At 40.3% G+C, this 19,709-nt stretch overlaps 1 pseudogene; it reads right to left on the reverse strand.

The window, feature by feature from the left end:
* Positions 1-6,155: 6,155 nt before the first annotated feature.
* Positions 6,156-18,537, reverse strand: LOC117446172 (sodium- and chloride-dependent GABA transporter 2-like; annotated as a pseudogene).
* Between the last annotated feature and the right edge of the window lie 1,172 nt (positions 18,538-19,709).

Raw genomic sequence — 19,709 nt, forward strand, 5'->3', positions numbered from 1 at the left:
AGTTAATGATGAATGTTCCTCAAGATGCTTGCGCACCCTCATATATCAAAATTCAAAAGAATCAAAAGAACAGTTGAGCGCCCCACAACTTCATTACAAACAGTTACAACTTGACTTTACTGTACATCAGAAAGAACAAACATTATACCAAACATTAAACTAACTGCATCAGTTAGGGTTAAAACAACGTGTATGCAGCTAAAACATATACATCGCTGCAGTTATTATCCAGTGGAAGGTCCAGGGGGAATTGCACAGGGGAAAATAACGTATCTATGCCCAATTTTAGATGCGGATTTTGTTAAACTAATACGTTTGCGCTGGCATTTTACACCGAGAATAAAACGAAGTTCGACCATGTTTTTTTTTTCTGCAGGGAGAAATGTGAAGATCACGTGACATAGACGCCAGCCATTGGAATGAATGGTGAACGTAGGGATCTTACAATTTCAGAGGCGTTTTTGTAGAAATACTACGTCCTACGTTGTGGACCAACGTAGTTATTACACGTTTTTTTATGAGACTGGGTTGTCTCCACTGCAGCCTGTGCATCTCACTGTACTGGCCTAGTTAAATCAAATTGGTTACTTTTTTGGGCTGGGCAGTGTAGTTTTTACACAACGTCTTATTTGACTTTCTCAGGAATTAAAACAGTTTTTTGGAGGCAGACCCCCTCAAAGAAAAAAATATATATATTTACACACGTGAGGTCATCATCTTAACAGTTTTTTAGAAAACTAAGATGGTATTTATTTTTGTTTTGTCTTATACCGTGGGAATGGCAAATACTTAAAGAATGAAGAATGTTCTCTTAAGCATGATACTCAAAGCACACCTAATTTAATCATAGTAAAGTAATTGTTAACTACAGTATGTTGAGGAAAGAGGGTTGAAATGTGCACAGATTATTATTACTTCTATGACATTACATGTCATTTGTTAGACGCTTTTATCCAAAGCGACTTACATACATTCAGTACTGTGGGCAATCCCCACAGGAGCCATTTGGGGTGAAGTGTCTTGCCCAAGGACACAACGACATGCTGACTGCAGTGGGACTCAAATTTGCTACCCCCTGATTCGAAGTCCAGCACTCTATCCACTTAGCCACAGCCGCTATTATTATTATTATTATTATTATTATTATTATTATTATTATTATTTATACTTTAGTTCTACTTTAGTTCATTACTAATACTTTAGTTAATGACTTCCCTAATAACCACTTCAGATTCATGTGTACAGTTGTTGGTAAATACATTTTAAAAGATGCTTTAGAGACATGGATCAAGAGAGGAAGGAGGCCCACAGAGATAGCTTATGTATAGGTCCAGAGTTGTGTGCTACGCCCCTGTGTGGATGTAGTTCTTCTAAATTATATATATATAAATAACTTAATATATATTCACAATTTATGTGCATGTAGAATTAGAAATAACCAATATGGTGAAGAGTATTACTTTTGACCAAACTACTGCTGTTTTGCATTGAGGGCATTTAAAGTAATTGAAATAAAGTACATGTCTTTTTGTTCTTTTTATCAAACATTTAAACTGTTGACTGAGATGAGAAAGTGATGAGAAAGTGAACGCTGAATCATGGCTGATTAAAAAAAAACAGCCATGTAAAGTATACTAATGCCACGATGTAGAACAGAAACCATCTACCACCCAGCTTTCATAAGTATGCCAACTCCCATAAGTGGGATTTCCAGACCAAGGCGCTTGTGTTTATCTGATTAGCATCCACAAATTGTCACTATAGCAAGCTGTTAAACCGGAGGGGTTTGGTCCTATCTAATTTACAATCCTCACAATTGGATTCACACCTTGTATGTAATTCAGAGGTGTTAAGCAGGTGGTCTGGGAGTCAGGATGCACATTAGAGGTGACACCTGTCACCTTTAATTTAGGTCAACAAGTGTTTACAGCAGCCACCCACTGCCTTTGAAGTTCAAAGACCTAAGGTTGCCTCCGAAGGCAGAGACTGATGGTCAAATATAGTCAACCATGCTTTTTGATGATGAGATTTGTCTTTACAGGGAGCACTATAAGTGCATCTAATAAATCCCAACATATAAATATATAATTGAGTTATTATTGAATTATTGATACAAAAATGTGGTCACTTTAATGCTGTAACTACCACTAAACAATTTCTCACAATTTCTTACTACAAAGCTTGTGAAATCACCCTCAAGGGATCAATAATGTATTGTTTTCGACTTTTTAGAATTAAAGAATGTTTAATTTCATTACAAAACACAACCACAAATATACATTAAAACAGACACAACATTTCAATATATATAAACATTTCAACATGTAATGTACTGTCGCTACTTGCATCCACATCGTTTTTTCCCAATATAGGTTCCAAAACAAGTTTTCTGTATAATGGCATTCAAACTTTGCCAAGCCACACTACATTGTTCAATAATGTGTTTAAATAGTCCTGAAAACCTCTATCTTTACTAGAGCGGATAAAGGCAAAAGCTTTTCCTTGTTCAGATACCCAACCTGCCACCTGCTGCCAAAAGGATGCAACAACCATACAATAATAAATGTAAAATGTTCTCCTCTGCTTCAGGCACTACAAATACAGAAATAGTACACATCAAAGTTGACTTTACAATGTGCCAATTGTTTATAATGCAGAAGTGACAAACATCAATAAAGCTTGGTTTTTAGCCTGTCCATAATAATATATCAGTTTATTTGTTGATGACATTTTCTATAAAACCACTTGGTGAGTAACTAATGCTGTGTGAAACAAATCAGAACATGGACAATCTTATTAAATGATATGTGTTGGTTTGTTATACACACAAAGGCCCATCCACACCCACCCACCTGAGGTTCAATAAACAATGAAACAGCAAGCCAAGTATCCATTTCTTCAATAATCAAAACTACAACAGCAATTATCCTGAACATTGTCATTCAAATATAGCTTTTACATGGTTGAAAGAGTTGTTTTAAGTTTATGTGGGACATCTGACACCAAGAACATGTGAGACCTGAGCTCTAAATGAGATGTATACAGAAGCTTTGAGATACTCATAAGCCCAATGCAGGGGAAATGTCTAAAGCCTAGATCAAAAAGGTGCTTGCCTCGTGCGTAAGGTCACATGTTTGACAGGTAATTGGGATTAGCTTTCTGCTTCACAGCTACGCAAGTACTTAACACACTCCTGTGCAGGTTAAGTGTGGAAACTGTAACAGGAAGTTCTGTACCTGTGCCAAATAGAAACACTATGCGAATCTGTTCCGTAGGTCAGGAAAACACATTATGTGACTGGCCTTGAACAAATTGTACAACATTAGTGTCAATCAATGAACACAGACATGTTACCAAGCACACTGACTGCATGGTGTGTATTTGTTATTCTGCAAATACTTCTATGTGAGTCTACTGCATTGACTGTAGAGCTTTAAAGTTAACTTGATAGCACTTATTTGTAGTGAAATGCCTAAATCTTGTATCTTTTAAAATAATCTGAAAATGTACATGGAGTGTTTTGTGTTAGAATTTCTGTGGAAGAAAGCTAAAAGTACAATATAAAGCTAGTTTCAGAATGATGAAACACTGTCAATAAAGTTGTACAGAAACATACATTCAAAGAGACAGGGGCCGTTTCTCAATCGTGAGTATACCTGCTGCAGAGCAACTATTTCAAGTATACTACGTCATAGAGTGGCACAGAATGCTGGGCATTTAACATGCATTTAAACAGTCCTTTGGCGCCACTCGATGACGTAGTATACTTGAAATAGTTGCTCTGCAGCAGTTTCACTCGACATTGAGAAACGGCCAGGGATTCAAATGTGTAGAGGATATTGGGTTTAAAGGGAAGTTAATATGACTAAAAATGTATGGAATACTCCCTGAAGAGTAGGCACTATAATAGCCTCTAAAACACTAGTAAAAAGACAGAGACTGAATACAGAAATAGTCACCAATTGGAACTTCAAAACATTTTTAAAGTAAGATAATGGTTGTTTTGTTTGATAGATGTTGCTTGTTGTTGTTTTTCCTTCACATGACAGTAACATAAAATAGGGTAAAAGGCCTAGGACACTAAAAGATCAAGGCAGATACCCGCTTGATAGACAGGAACACAGGAAGACTATGAGCCTATAATACAAACGCATAGACATTACATCCAATAATACCAAAACCAACCAAATACACTTTATAAAAGTATTTCCATATTGGTACATGTTGTTGTTGTTGTTGTTGTTGTTGTTGTTGTTGTTGTTGGTGTTGTTGTTGTTGCAGTGATGCATTTTTCAAATGAATCAGTTCTGACTGGTCTGCTGTTTGCCTTATATTTTGTCCATGAGTATAGTTTATACAAGGACGACTATTTGCATTACTGAAGCTCCCTCATGTGGTCAGTTGTATACTTCTCAGCACAGTGTTAATCTCAGCAAATAGTGGTGCACACATGATAGTATAGTATATTAGTTAACCTTAATTAAATTAAAACTAATGCAAAAGCCCTGCATGAACAGTAAGTAATGTATACGATATAAACACGTATTATGTATTTACATCTAATAATAGTGTTCACACGCAGGCAGTCATGCACTAATCAAAGGTAAATGCAATGAACCAAGACTGAATGTTTGCATGTGTTTGCTGAAACCTCTCTGGTGGTTCATTTGATATAGCTCATGGTTCAATAACAGGACATTAAATTATGTTTATTTTTGTTCTGTTGTATAGGGTGTAAAAGCATTATTCTTATGACTGTTTGTCACTAAACGTGTATTCATGTTGGTTATTGGTTTTACAAGTGATTTATTAAGTAAACACATATACATGACCAGTTAATAAAGGTGTTAAGGCCATATAGACCGTTTCATGTGAAAGTAATTAAAAGAAAATAAACATCAGCACCACCAGGCGGCCAAACCATGGAATAGAAGATGACCTGTGTGATCTGTGTCAGATATGTCTGTTATTCTTAGTATTTACAAGCAGAGGTGGAAGCTCAGAAACTCATAAGTGGTTGTTATATAATTTATTTAGAATGTACAATATACTTAAAAATTGCTTGGTACATAACTTGAGTTTAAACGTTTTTTTAGTTAAATTACACTTTTTTAAATATGGTGTGTTGAGGGTATAGTGGGAAAGAACAAGAGTACGATGAGGAACAGATTATGACAATGAACTACTCACTGTTTATTTTTTACTTAGTTTAGTAATTAGAAAGGTAAATCTACTGGTGTAAACATCAAATCCGTTGTCCATGTAATGTTAAAACACACCGGCAAAAAGTTAAATTACATTGAAATGGGAGCCCTTTGGTGATCTTATGTTTTCAATTTAAGTATTTTTTAACTTTAATCATTTGTAATGTAAAATATGACATGTTGGATACCCTCTATTCAAACAGCTGATCATCTGATAGGGAAATAGAGTGAGGAAATTCACTGTGGACTGTAGGTTTTTCTATAGTTGTGGGGATTTTTTTGTTTTCCTTCTGATGAGCCTTAAGCCCTTCTTTGTGTTTATTGTAAATATAGAAAATAGAGAAACTCTCAAGCAAAGATTGGGGTATAATAATGCATTACCTTTTATGTATCAGGATTCTTTTTTTAAATATTTTTGCAAAGGAATTAGTTGTGATGATAACGATTTAAAATAAAATCCCACATATAACCTACTTGCACTGTAATTACAGTGTGAAAGGGTTGTACTGAGGCTTTATGTTACTCTGTAATTTGATTGAGAAAAGCTCTGAACATGCAATGTGTTGAATTACAGCCTGTAGACCAAGTTTCACCCTCGGTTTCAGGTGTTTAAGGCACACAGGTGTGGTTTGTTATGCTGCATTACAACGATGCATTGTAAAGTGTTATGCTCACCTTACAGTACATTCGCAGTTATTAAAGTTTAAGTAAGTTTATCAGTAATTTACACAGTCACATTTATTAAAACGCTATCTTTGGCTTCTTCTGGTTTGTTCCTGAAAAACCATAGTGTATGAATCTTTTAGTTATGTATTAAACACTCAAAAACAAGCATTCAAATCAAAAACTATTTAATAGAGTTTTAGTATTCAGTATCAATACATTAAATGAATTAATACACTGTTTAGGATCCGCACTCATCAGGATTATTGTTTAATTTCATTACGTTATTCATGCAGTGTAGATGATGGAGTACCTCTGATTTGTTTCCCCTTTGTCGTCTGAATTTTCTGATTGGCTCAGTGTGTACAAGCCTGTGAAAGTCTCAAAGGCTTCTTTATTTAATGCCTTCTTTAACGTTTCAGTGGGTAAGTCCTTAGCTGGAGTGCACAGAACTATCAGTCTCTGTGTGGAGAAAGAAATTACAGTTTAGCATTAAAGTCTAAAGTATGTTAACTTTGGTGGAATAATAATTATAAAAGTATGATCACGTAAACCCATAAGAAAGAAAAAAGGCCAGTTAGGGCAAGGCAGTTATGGGTACAAAATCAAAACAAATACAATATGATTCAATACATTACTTGTGACTTATTGATGTAATTTTTTCATAACAAAATAAAATAGAAACATCTAACTTTTTTTCCAAACCACCACATTTTAACAATATGTGAATGCTATTAAGTAAATAGTCACTAAATACCAACTATAAGTTTGGTACCTTCAACACAACTTATTTATCTACATGAATTTCACAAGTGGTGAGATTTAGCTCCACATTTTCCCAGATTTCCTTTCTTTCATGCTGTAAAACCATATCAGCACCATCACAGGAGTCCTATTTGTGCCAGTACCTACTATTACTAATATTCTTTAAGCAGAACGAGTGTAAGCCAGATGTCATTGATAAGTACAATACAGTTTCTATGTCAATGTAAGGATAAAAATCGTTCCTCCATTAATCCAATTACTTAGTTACAGGGCCAGGGTCTGAAATGATCCGAAATGATCATGTCACAGACCCAAACTGAATGTTTTCAAAACTAATCCATACTTCATGTCAATTGTTTTTTATTTTAAAACTATTGTCTGATAAGTAACAGTAACATGACAGTAATGACGTGTGACAGTACCTGTCTCAGTGATCCTGGAGTGACACTCACAGCGTACAGCATCCACAGAGGAACCATGAGCGTTGAAGAGAGCGTAAAGAATCCTCCAATAGTGTAGCCCCACCAGGGGTATTCATAAGTGTTGTTGAATTTCAGCGGAGTATATTTGACCAAGGAGAAGATAAATGTGCACTTAAAAAAACACAAGGCGAAAGAAGAGAAGGTAAGAAAACATAAAATAAATGTTTGTATAAAACACAGTCATTACAATTTGCAGTTGCCTATTGTTTATTTTAATTATTTTAAAACCTACAATGGAAACTGAGGTTCCTATTACTGTATATGTATTTTGAACATTTATTCATGATGTAACTCATGTTTTGGTTTTCTTTCAGATTAATCTCAGAGTATACAGTAGACATTTGAAGTACAGGAATATGTCGTCTCTTTAGCAGATTGTGACAGTTAAAGAGAACATATCTAAGATTTATTTAGATAGTCTTGTAATTAAATATTTCATTAGGAAACACAAGCCAGTGATGACAGAGATTACTCGAGCATTTAATTCAAACTGACATCAAAAGTCTTGAGTTGCAATACAGTATACCCCATCTAAAACTGGTCTCCATCTGGTCATGCACTGCCTTTAGGACAGAAGCCTCTGGCAGCTGTCAAATACATTTGCTTGTTAGTAAAGCATAAACAATGTTACAAGGCAGGCATTCCCTCATCTCCAATACTTACTACACAGATAGCTGGTGTGAAGTACTGCCAACAATATTTCATGTAGGACCATGGCCGATATCCAATCATGTCCTTTATATTATCATAATGGCGATCTGCACCTGATAAAAAATATATAGAAATGTTACTCATGTTGGATCAGTGTATAACGCCCCTCAAATCAATTTAACATAGTTGGTTTGATAGGAAACTGTGGGATCCCAACTTGTATTAAACATCAGTTTAAAAAAAAAAAAACAGGGTTTCCAAAACATAAGGCTTGTGGGCTGTGGATCCCCTGAAATGAATCAATGACTATGTTGTTACAAAGAGGTTAACCACATCAGTAATGTTTTCCTGTGCAATTTATTTTCTCCTTCCTACACTCTCAATGTCTTTCAACCCCCTCATTACGCCTAGGTGTGGAACGACTGGATTAATAACTACTTGTCTGTAAAACATGAGATCCAACAGTGTGAGTTAAATGTTCTCCTTACCATAAACCCATCCAATACAGACAGACTGAAGAACAGAAAAAAGCAGGAGGGTCATCCCACTGCAGGCGTAGTAGTCAAACAGTTGAAAATATAAAGGCCTCCCTGCAAATAAGAGAGTCCTTCAGTGAAAGGCAAAGCGGGTGGTTATTGCATCATTCACACTTTGTGTTTACATGGATACAAACTGTTTCAAATGTTATCTGCTCTTTTATTTTATGTCTACACCTTCACACTTACAACTGCATTTCTACAGTTATGTAAAGTAGATGTAGCGTTAATTTATTCAGGGAATCAAGATGAAAACGTTTTCACCACTCACCTCCGTCACCATCAGAAGGCCAATGAAGAAACTTCCAACAGAAATACCGAGAAGGAGAAGTTTACGCCGACAGCTGTTTTGAAAGAAGTCCGGATACATGTCGGAGATGGTAGTGACCAATGCCTCTTGACATACGAACTAAGGTAAATAAAATATATGTATTAACACAAAAACATGTATTATAGTGTTTGAATCTCATTATTGAAAAAGATCTTTGTAATCCTACCTCACTATCTAATCCTAAGAAGATGATCATAATGAAGAAGAAAATAGCCCAGAGCTGGGGAAGTGGCATCAGGGCCACAGCCCGAGGATAAGCAATGAATGCCAACCCTGGACCTACACAGTGCATGGAAAAAAGGAACATTTTCATAAATAATCTAAACAGTAACAATCTGAGTTTCTGTCAAGAGTTATCCATCCTCTATACCTGATTCAGCCACCATCGATATATCCACACCTTGCTCCTTTGCCATAAAACCGAGCACAGAAAAGATGGCAAAGCCAGCCACAAAGCTGGTTAAACTGTTTAAAAGGCACAGGTAGAGACAGTCTCTATGGAGGAAATATGAAAACATTAGTAAACCTGTGCACTAAAGGTCTGAACTGCAGTAAGAGCTGAATTACATTTTGAATTGAATGGACAGTGCAGATGAGAGAAATGCATACCTGTAGCAGTTGTTACTGTACTTGTTGTAACTTCCTAAAGATGTCAGAACACCTGTGCAAACTCCATAGGAGTAGAAGACTTGGCTACCAGCATCCATCCATACCTAAAGGATATGGATTAGTTTGAAAAGATGCAAGAATGCAGAATCTTCTAAATGTTCTCTGTGTACAGTGTAGTGTAATTTAATTGTTGCAAAATGTCTCTCTTGCACTACAATATGCTCATACTTCTAAAGTTAAGTTAGTCATTAAAAAAAGGGACTGGTAGTTGTTGTGGCTGTGACTAATTTAGCTTTTAGCAGACTCTCGGTCTTGTTTGTGATCATATTCAGCCATTAAAGCACTTGGTTAAGGTCAGGGAGAGGTCGTACCTCTGGATCAGCGAGGCGGGATGGGTCTGGGTAGAGGTAGAACACGATTCCTTCTTTGGCCCCTGGTAATGTGAGACCACGTACAAGCAGCACCACCAGCATTACATATGGAAATGTGGCAGTGAAGTAGACCACCTGAGACAGAACCAACACATCGTCTGTTACTTTTAAATATTACATATTTTAAGAACAGGCTATAAATGAGATCAGACATTAAAGATGTAATTTTAAGATTGCACTGTACCTTTCCTGTGGACTTCACTCCATTCCAGACACAGAAATAACACAACACCCAGGCAAGAAGTAGACAGAGGGCCAGGTCCCATCTGACATTACCGATTTCATTAATTCCCCTGGACAGGCCTAAGATTCTCCTCCTGTAACAGTGTAATACAAATAAAGAACACAATTGCCCTTTTATGATGTTTTTATTTATGCTACTTATGTCAGGGTTGAGTGAAGCAGGCAGGACCCAAACGCAGATTTAACAGAAAATACCTTTATAAAAAGGCTACAAGAAAACTACAGAGCTCTTCCCCGTGAACATAGTCAAAAACCAAACAAGGATCTCACAAAGACTGACAGAAAAACCAGAACTTAAATGCACACAAGACTAATCACACTAACAGGTGAGGAGGGAGGAGAAAACACAGGGGCAACAAGGTGAACACAATCAGGAAATCAGACACAGGAGGGCAAACACATGGGCTGCGTTTCACTTCGGTTAAATGGATTCCTTGCGTCCCTCACTTGCGTCGTTTCCCTGCGACTAGTCCCTCCCACCAGGGAAGCATGGAGAGATGCAAGGAAACCACGAGAAGCAGGGGCCGTTTCTCAATCGCGAGGATGCTGGCTTGGTAGTCGCATACTTCCAAGTCACTTCCTTCAGAAACGAAGCCAGTATACTTCCAAGCCACGGCTTCGGAAAACTGAGAAGAATGGAACAGACTAACAAGTGTTCCACAAATATTGTCCCCTTGAAAACCGTTACTGAACTGATTTTGGATATTTGTACTATGATAACCATTAATCTGCCCTTCAATGTTGACCATTTTCTGGATCTTCTCGGGGATTCTTCAAGTCCCGCCAAATTATGTGTGACGTCATTGCGGGCACAGCGCTCCAGCTGCACCGTTCAGGATCCCAGCATCTGCATGTAAACGCACGATGGCGCACACAGCAGCAAGCGATGACAGCGATGACAGTTTAATTTTGAACGTGTCTGAGATCTCATATGAGGCTGAATGATCGGTTTATGTTGTATCTGTTAGAAGTTTAGGAATTAGGTGCGTCAATATGGGCGATCATATGGTCATGTAGCCAGTGGTGGACTGCGACTAAAAATCATCCCGGGACTCTCGACCGGCCCACTTCGGTACCGCTAGTAAATTGTCAACGGGGGGAGTGGGGGGATGTGCTAGTGACTTATCCGACCGGCCCACTTCGGTACCGGCCAGTCCGCCACTGCACACCCAGCCCACGTAAACTGTGAACGGGGGGAGCCTCGCTGCGGGGAAACGGTGAACTTAGTGTCCTGATCGGAGTGGGAATAATAATAATAATAATAATAATCCGTGCATTTTAATCCATTAATTTCCCCAACATTGTGGTAAAAAAAACACACGTTTAATCCATGTTGGTGTACTACAACTACAAAAAGCATCGGTTTGTTTTCTCATTAGGAAATGCATGACCGGCTCAACAAACGATTTTTAAATTATCATCCTCACGATCATTTAATGTATCATAATGTTCGCCGAATTGACATGAAAGCACTAATAAATGTAGTTTCATCCACTTGAGTTTACAACTACAAAAAATAATCGATTTGTTTTTATATCACATCCGACGGGAGGAAATTCAGCATCTCCGATTTAATCCTAATTTAATCCTCTTCACCACGATCATTTATGTTTATGTTCGCCGAATTGACATGAAAGCACTGACAAATATGAATACTGTAGTCAACTTCATTAAAACGTTAATAACGTGCCTAATCTCCAGAGGTGTGGACTCGAGTCACATGACTTGGACTCGAGGTCAGACTCGAGTCACCAATTTGATGACTTGAGACTCGACTTGACAAAATCACAAAAGACTTGCGACTCGACTTGGACTTGAGCCTTCTGACTTGAGGTGACTTGATACTTTAATTCAGAGGTCTCCAACACGCCGATCGCGAGATGCCGCTAGAAGAGCAGCCTTCCCCGTCGGGGAGAGCAGAATCTATAGGTTACTTACGTAACCCCAGTTCTCCGAGTAACATGAAGTGAGATGTCTCACTATGGGATGCGCCTCATCGCGGAGCAAACAGAAATGTGCACTTAAAAAAAAAAAACAGGGCGAAAGAAGAAAAGGTAAGAAAACATAAAATAAATGTTTGTATAAAACACAGTCATTACAATTTGCAGTTGCCTATTGTTTATTTTAATTATTTTAAAACCTACAATGGAAACTGAGGTTCCTATTACTGTATATGTATTTTGAACATTTATTCATGATGTAACTCATGTTTTGGTTTTCTTTCAGATTAATCTCAGAGTATACAGTAGACATTTGAAGTACAGGAATATGTCGTCTCTTTAGCAGATTGTGACGTTAAAGAGAACATATCTAAGATTTATTTAGATAGTCTTGTAATTAAATATTTCATTAGGAAACACAAGCCAGTGATGACAGAGATTACTCGAGCATTTAATTCAAACTGACATCAAAAGTCGCTTGGCAGCTGCCAGGGGTCAGCTTTATGTCACACTGTATTCAGATTGTACCACTCACGGGCCAGGTCCATAGAGCTAAGTGCTCTGGGTGTGGTTGAAAAGATCGCCCCCCCCGCTTGGGACAGTAGGGTCTCCGCGTAGTGGGAGCTGCCATGGCTGCCCGCACAGCAGCTGATATATCTCCGCTAGCCAGTACATAGCTGGCCAGTGCGGAGCTATCAGGATAAGTGTGTGGCGTTGCTCTCTCACTCTGGCCAGAGTTGGTGGTATCAGAGCCAGGGGTGGGAAACGCGTACAGAAGGCCTGGGGGCCAATCGTGCGCGAGTGCATCCACGCCTAACGGTGCATTTAGATCGCGCATCGAAAAGAACAGCTGACACTGAGCGTTGTCTTTCGATGCGAACAGATCCACCGCGGCTCTGCCGTAACGCACCAACAGCTGGCTCACAATCCTTGGATGTAGAGTCCAGTCTGCATAAAGTGGTGTACTTTTGGACAGTAGATCTGCCCCGAGGTTCATCACTCCCGGTACGTGCGTCGCTCTCAGAGAGAGGTGACGTCTACCGCTCCATAGGATCAGTTTGCGCGCCCAGTGTGTGTAACTGGAGAGAATGCAAACCCGCTTGGCGGTTAATATACAATATTGTGGTCGTATTGTCTGTCCTCACGAGGACATGATGTCCCCTGAGGAAAGGCAGAAAGCGTTTTAGGGTGAGAAAACACCGCTAAAAGCTCCAGGTAATTTATGTGCGCCCGCTGGAGGTCTCTGCTCCAGAGACCCCTCACCGGGCGACCTTCATAATACCTCCCCAACCTGTCAGACATGCGTCCGTGGTGACCACTTTCCGTGAAAGGACAGCACCCATAGGCACACCTCGTACTAGAAAAGTCGGGTGCAGCCAGTGGCGCAGTGCCATTACGCATTTTCACAGTAACCATCACTCTCCGCGCGCCGTGGCCACCCAGCGCTGAAACTCCTCATGTGTAAGCGTCCCAGTCGTACGACCAGGATGGCTGACGCCATGAGCCCCAGCAATCGCAGGCATGATCTGAAGAGAACATGTTTGCGCAGCTGGAAAAGAGCGAGACAAGCTCTGAAAGCTTTCACTCTTTTCCGCGAATGCAGAATTGCCCGAGAAGCGAGGGGGGGGTGACAGCAAATTGGAGTCTGTAGCCCCGTGTTACTGTCTTGAAAACCCAAGCAGATGATGTGAGCATCTTCCACTGCATGCTCCTTAGAGCCAGTGGAGATATCACGGCTCTTCCCCTCTGAGTCTCTATTTGTTGTGTTATGGGGCCCTCTATTGTCTGAACACAGTGGTGCCCCTTTTCGACAATCCCCACCAACAATGCGCATGCGCATGACGGTGGTGCCTTTAAAGCCCCAGCCAGCACTGCGCAATGCGCGTGGCGGTGGTGCCTTCACAGACCCGCCTGTAATCCGCCTTTTGAGAGATGCCGTAGCTGCTCTCAGAAGGGGAACAGTTGACGGGCTGTTTATTGGTTTTATTGTTTTTCTTTTCATTTTTTTGAGCTGCGCCCTCGGCCTGAAGCCTGGATGCGTCAGCGGCAAATGTTTTATGACAGAAAAATCAACAAATGTGTGACATGTGTTTGTGCGGACTTGAGGATGGTGTTGACACATCTCTCGAGGGCGGCGGGGAACACATTTAGAGCTGGGGAACCGTGGACTTCCAGCTCTGTCACAGAGGGAGAAGGAGGGGCTGTCACAATCGCTTCTTCTTCCTCCCCATCTCCGGGAAGACCGGAAGGAGTTGCCTCTTTGTCCTCGTTGCTTGGGGAAAATGTTTCCCCTCGTAACGGGACCTGGAGGTCTCCTTGGCCATTTCGGGCCACGGGATGTCTAGTCTGGACGCGGCACGCTGACACACGGCCTGCAGGTCCATGCTCAGACAGGGCGAAGCTGGTGTGCTATCGCCGGGGAGAGCAGCCATCGGCTCAGGCTTTGCAGCCTGAGCCGATGACACAAAGATATCGTCTTCTTGCTCATCCGAATCAGACAGGAGGAACTCAGAGGCACCCTCTTCGTCCTCCATATAATCCAATTCCAGGATATCCTCCGCCGGCGAAACCATGGTGAGGTCCAGCCGGGAGCCCCAGCTTGGTAAAGCGTGGGGCTCCGTTCTCGCATCTCTTGCCGCCAGCGGGTCCCAGCCTGACACGGCGCGGGACTCCGGTTCCTTAGCTGCTGCTGTTGATGAGCCCCAGACCGACACAGTGCGGGGCTCAATCTCTGCGGCGGACGCCCCCGCGTCTTGATTGCCAGCCGGCAAATCAGCGGACATGAGGGGGTCCTGTCCCGACAAGCTAGCTTGGCGTGCTAACCGTCGGCGGAGGCTCTTTACGGTGAAGCGGGCATTAAAATAAAAATTCTTCCAACCTGTCCTTAATCCGGAGAAAAAAGGACGGTGCAGATTTTATTTTATTTTTTTCTCAAAGAATATTAAACTGGTGTGTTAATATTCTTTACAGAGATGGGGACTCGAGTCTGTGACTCGGACTCGAGTCGCACTTAAGTCGCACACACAGAGACTTCAGACTTGACTTGGACTCGTGACCAAAGACTTCAGACTCGACTTGGACTCGTGTGTTGGGACTCGTGAACAATCATTGTGTTTTCTATTTTTGGTGTATTAAAGGTGGGGTAGGTACATTTGAGAGAAACCGGCTCGAGATCGCTAGAATTTGAAAATACACAACCGGAGATAATCTGCTAGAGGCTGCTACTTCCTTATAGAGCCCGCCTCCTCCAACACACACGAACGTGCACATGACCAATGAGGGCACGAGATAAATGTGTGCCCAGATGGAAGGCTGACAGGCAGGTAGGCCATCCAGTTATTTTAGCCGGGCTCATTACGCAGACGTGCGCGCCTCTGTTACTACCTCGTAGTAACACAATGGCGACCGGCGGCACACCTGCGGCTGTACCGCTTGTAATTAGGTTAAACTACAAAAACTTCTAACAAAACGCCGGCGGCACCAACAAAAGGAGCGCACACTGCAAAGTCTGCAATATCAAAATCAAGGATGCTGGCGCAACAACGTCAAATTTCATCAGGCACTTGAAAACTCACCCGGAGAGGTCAGTCACATTAACGCATGGACGGTTAGCAAACATGTTTAGCTCAGCATCAGCTATGTAATGTTAACTTAGCTTGCTACTAGCTTTGTATTTGTGATACTGATTTCTGATTCTGAAGTGTTTTGCTTATAAGTTGTTTGCATTTAGCTAAAGTGTGATGTTTTTCCTCATATTGCACATTGCAATAGCCTGTTTAAAGTGATCATATAACAAACAAGTAATCAGTACTGATACTGTATGTTAATAGATATAGGAGTGATAATAACACAGTAAATGCTTTGAATTTCTTAGATATAGCTGTGCAGTATTCTTAACAGACTGGATAGCAGCAGACAATAGAAGGCTTATTACAACCAGAAGAGACATGAGACTTTTATTTTTTAGAGACTTGAGACTTGACTTGGACTCGTGACCAAAGACTTGAGACTTGATCAAGTCTCACCCCACAAAGACTTGAGACTTGACTTGGACTCGTGACCAAAGACTTGAGACTTGACTTGGACTTGCAAAAAAAGACTTGTGAACATCTCTGATTCTTTAATCTTTTCCTCCTCTGTGAGAGAAAAAGAAAAAACGTCCTCGCTACCGTGGTGTCGGTAGTGAGGGAAAGCAAGCTAGCAACAGGTGTGTTGTTAGCTTGAAAAAAAATCCAAACCTTACCTCAATTTCCGAGGAAAGAAACGGCGAGGTCGATTGTAATACTAACTGGTGTGTTAGCATTACCAGTCTTCTTGCGAAGCAGAAGAGTAGCCGGCGAGCGCCTGTCGACCGAAAGTTAGCTTTGGGTTCAGTCTGTGGACTGTTAAGCTAGCCCGGCTACCATTGAGATGTGCTCTGAAGCGATAAGAGGTGTTTGAATGACGCATGCGACGTAGCGCAAGCTACTTATAGGGGGTGGATTCCCTGACGCTGACGCCAAGATCACCAGCCAATCAGGATTGGCGTAATGAGATTGATGCTTCTGTTTGCTCCGCGATGAGGCGCATCCCATAGTGAGACATCGAACGGAGTGTTATGAATGAGAACTGCTCTCATGTCAAGAAGCATCAGATCAGTGCATGCACTGCCTCGTCCAATCAGTGAGCGATACACAGTAAGGGGGCGTGGCGAGTGTCTGAGGATTTCATCGAAGGATGGTCTGGTGGTTCCTCGGTTATAGCTCCTCCATTATCGCTCCTCGCTCCTCCGGCAAAAATAAGGCCATTGGGACGCTACTCAGATGGCGCAGACAAATCAACTTCCAGTGAGACAGAGAGCCGAGGAGCGAGGAAATTAAAAATAAGAGAAGTGAGAAGGGCCCGGGGACAGAGCTGCTGTCAGACGAACAGCTGTGCGGCGTCATCACAAACGGACGTCGCTTCACGTGATGCTCCGGGAGGAAAGTACGTCCCATTGCTCTTAAAAACTAATTTCCCTGCTTCTCGTGGTTTCCTTGCGTCCCTACATGCTTCCCTGGAGGGAGGGACTAAACACAGGGAAACGAAGCAAGTGAGGGAAGCAAGGATTTAATTTAACCGACCTGAGACGGGGCCATGGTCTGGTGGTTCCTCGATTATAGCTCCTCCATTATCGCTCCTCGATCCTCGGTCCTCCGGCAAAAATAAGGCCATTGGGACGCTACTCAAGATGGCGCAGGACTAATCAACTTCCGGTGAGACCGAGACCGAGGAGCGAGGAAATTAAAAATAAGAGAAGTGAAACGCAGCCAGAGACAGGAATCAACAGACAAGACAGGGGGTGAACACAAAATAAAACAAAAATAATACAGGAAACCAGAGACAGACAAAACACAACACAGACAGACCGTGACAACTTACTCCCAAACTCTACAACGGAAGACGTGCTTTGTCCTAACTGGTGCAGAGAGGATGTTTGATTGTGACCATGCTCAAAACAGGCATCTTAAAATGAAGGAATAAGATGGATTGTGAAAACTGATAAAGGAAGTAGATTATTTACACAGTTGTATGTGTCATATCTGGAAATAAAGTTGTGATACCTGTGTTCCAGCTGTTTTGACAGCTCGCCCATGGAAGCTCAGATGTGAAGGATGAAAACAGGTAGAGAAACGCCCAGGCCAGGATGATTATGTAATACACCCCAGTGTACAAAACAACCACTTGACTTCCATAACCTAAGCCTGCAGAGAGAGACATGTTATTGCGATATCATGAAAAATCACTAAATAATAAATAATTATGTTTGTATTTTACTCAAGTAAAAAATAAGAGGTAGGTGTACTTTACAATATTTCCAATGTTTCTACTTCATATTTTTTTAAATTTGAATAGAAAATCAAATATTGCGCTTTTGAATTCAATCTATTTGTTTAAGTAAATGTAAGTCTAATAAAGTATCAATTGACTTTTCCAGTCTTGAAGACAAAAAAAACAATGTCCTTCAAACTGCATATTATGCAACAATATTCATTAGAAGTTAGTCATTATGCTGTTGTTTTTCTTATTCTCAAAGCTGATAAAATCTCGCTACAAACATTATGAAGACTTGTACCTTCAAAAAGAGGACATATTTTCCTCCAACATGTTATTCCACCCTGACTGGTGTACTGGCCCAGAGATGTCTCCAGGAAGAAGAGTGGGATGCCACAGGTGAACAAGAACAAAACATAAGGTATGAAGAAAACCCCTTTAAAATAAAAATGAGATATCGTTGTTAAAGTATTGAAACAATTTCATACTTTTGAGAACATTCAATAATGATGTTGTGAGAAGACACTTCAGAAATCATAGTAACTTTATAAAAGTTGTAGGATTTCTACCGCAGCACTTTAATTAAATTCTGACAAACCAATTATTAACTAAATTTAGTCATAATCCCTTCCAAGGCAGGCTACAACATAATATTTGCACATGATCCACACCTGGCCGGAACAATAAAGATTTACCTCCTCCATTTTGTAGCAAAGGTAAGGAAACCTCCAGACGTTTCCCAACCAACAATATGACCGGCCACTGCCAGGATGAACTCAATCTTGCTGTCCCACTGTTCCCTCTCCCGAGGTTTGGATTGGGTTGGGTCTGGTTTGGTCCCATGGGTCATCAGATTTAGTTTCAGCTGTGAGTTTTGCGATTGGTCCATTTTAACCTTTTAGTAATCAGGTAATGAATATTAGTAAGAAATTAAGCTGTACTACATTGTAGTCAAAATGTTTACATATAAGTTTTCTCTTAGGCCTACTGTCAGGTTTCACTCAACATTAATTATTTAGTGAATTGTATATAAACGCCATGTTAAATAATAGACCTTAAACAAGGCGTTAAATAAGCTGCACCCCACTTGCTACACAATAGATAATATATATTTATATTATATATATATATATTATTATAAATGTATATATAAAATAGGCTCTGTGAGGCTGTAGGCGCAGCAGTACAGTTAAAAGCTAATGTGTTACAATGTCAATGCTAATGTGCACATGGTGAACAGATACTGTTTACAGATTCTACTTTCTAAATAACCGATGCAAGATTCCCATGAACTGAACTTTAATTAAACATAGTATAACATTTTTCAAATCCAAACCTGAAAGATGCAGACTCTACCCTGAGTAACTGAAGTGTTTCCTCTTCTGACTGAAAGAAAATACCAGCCCCTCTCAAAGAATAAGTTGAGTAAAATGGGTTTTCTGTGAGGAGGGGCCACTGAGACTGATCTAACCATTATTTCCTTGGAAACCAATAGAAACCAATTCAGCATGGCACACACACACACACACACCCACACACACACACACACACACACGCACGCACACACACACACACACACACACACACACAAACAAACACAAAGTGTTGGCTTTATCTGCTTTCCAAGATTAAAAGATAACCACTTGGGGGTGTCTCCGTTATCTTGGGGAGACAGGCTTACAGCACATGCAACACGTATGTTTTCCTCTTGTTGTTGTCGTAGAGCTGGTTCATATATAAAAGTAAACAACACTTAACAACACCATTTTTCAGGCATTGTTTCAGAAAGTAAAGTAAACTTTTCCCAATATTCAAGAATGTTTGTTTTAATCTACGAACAACCCAATCTACAAACTGTGTTGATGCAACAATATTAATTTGCAGATATTAATGGTCATGTATGGTGTACTGTTAACGTGTTTGTCTTATTTTAATAATATAATAATATTAAGACTTTCCTTGAATACAAATATACTTTTATCCAGTAAAAATGACATTCCACATTGGTGTCAACCTGTAACAATCACATGACATGGAATTTAAAAGTTATTAAAATGTACT

Source organism: Pseudochaenichthys georgianus, chromosome 5, assembly GCF_902827115.2.
Source record: "Pseudochaenichthys georgianus chromosome 5, fPseGeo1.2, whole genome shotgun sequence".
Taxonomy (NCBI): Eukaryota; Metazoa; Chordata; class Actinopteri; order Perciformes; family Channichthyidae; genus Pseudochaenichthys; species Pseudochaenichthys georgianus.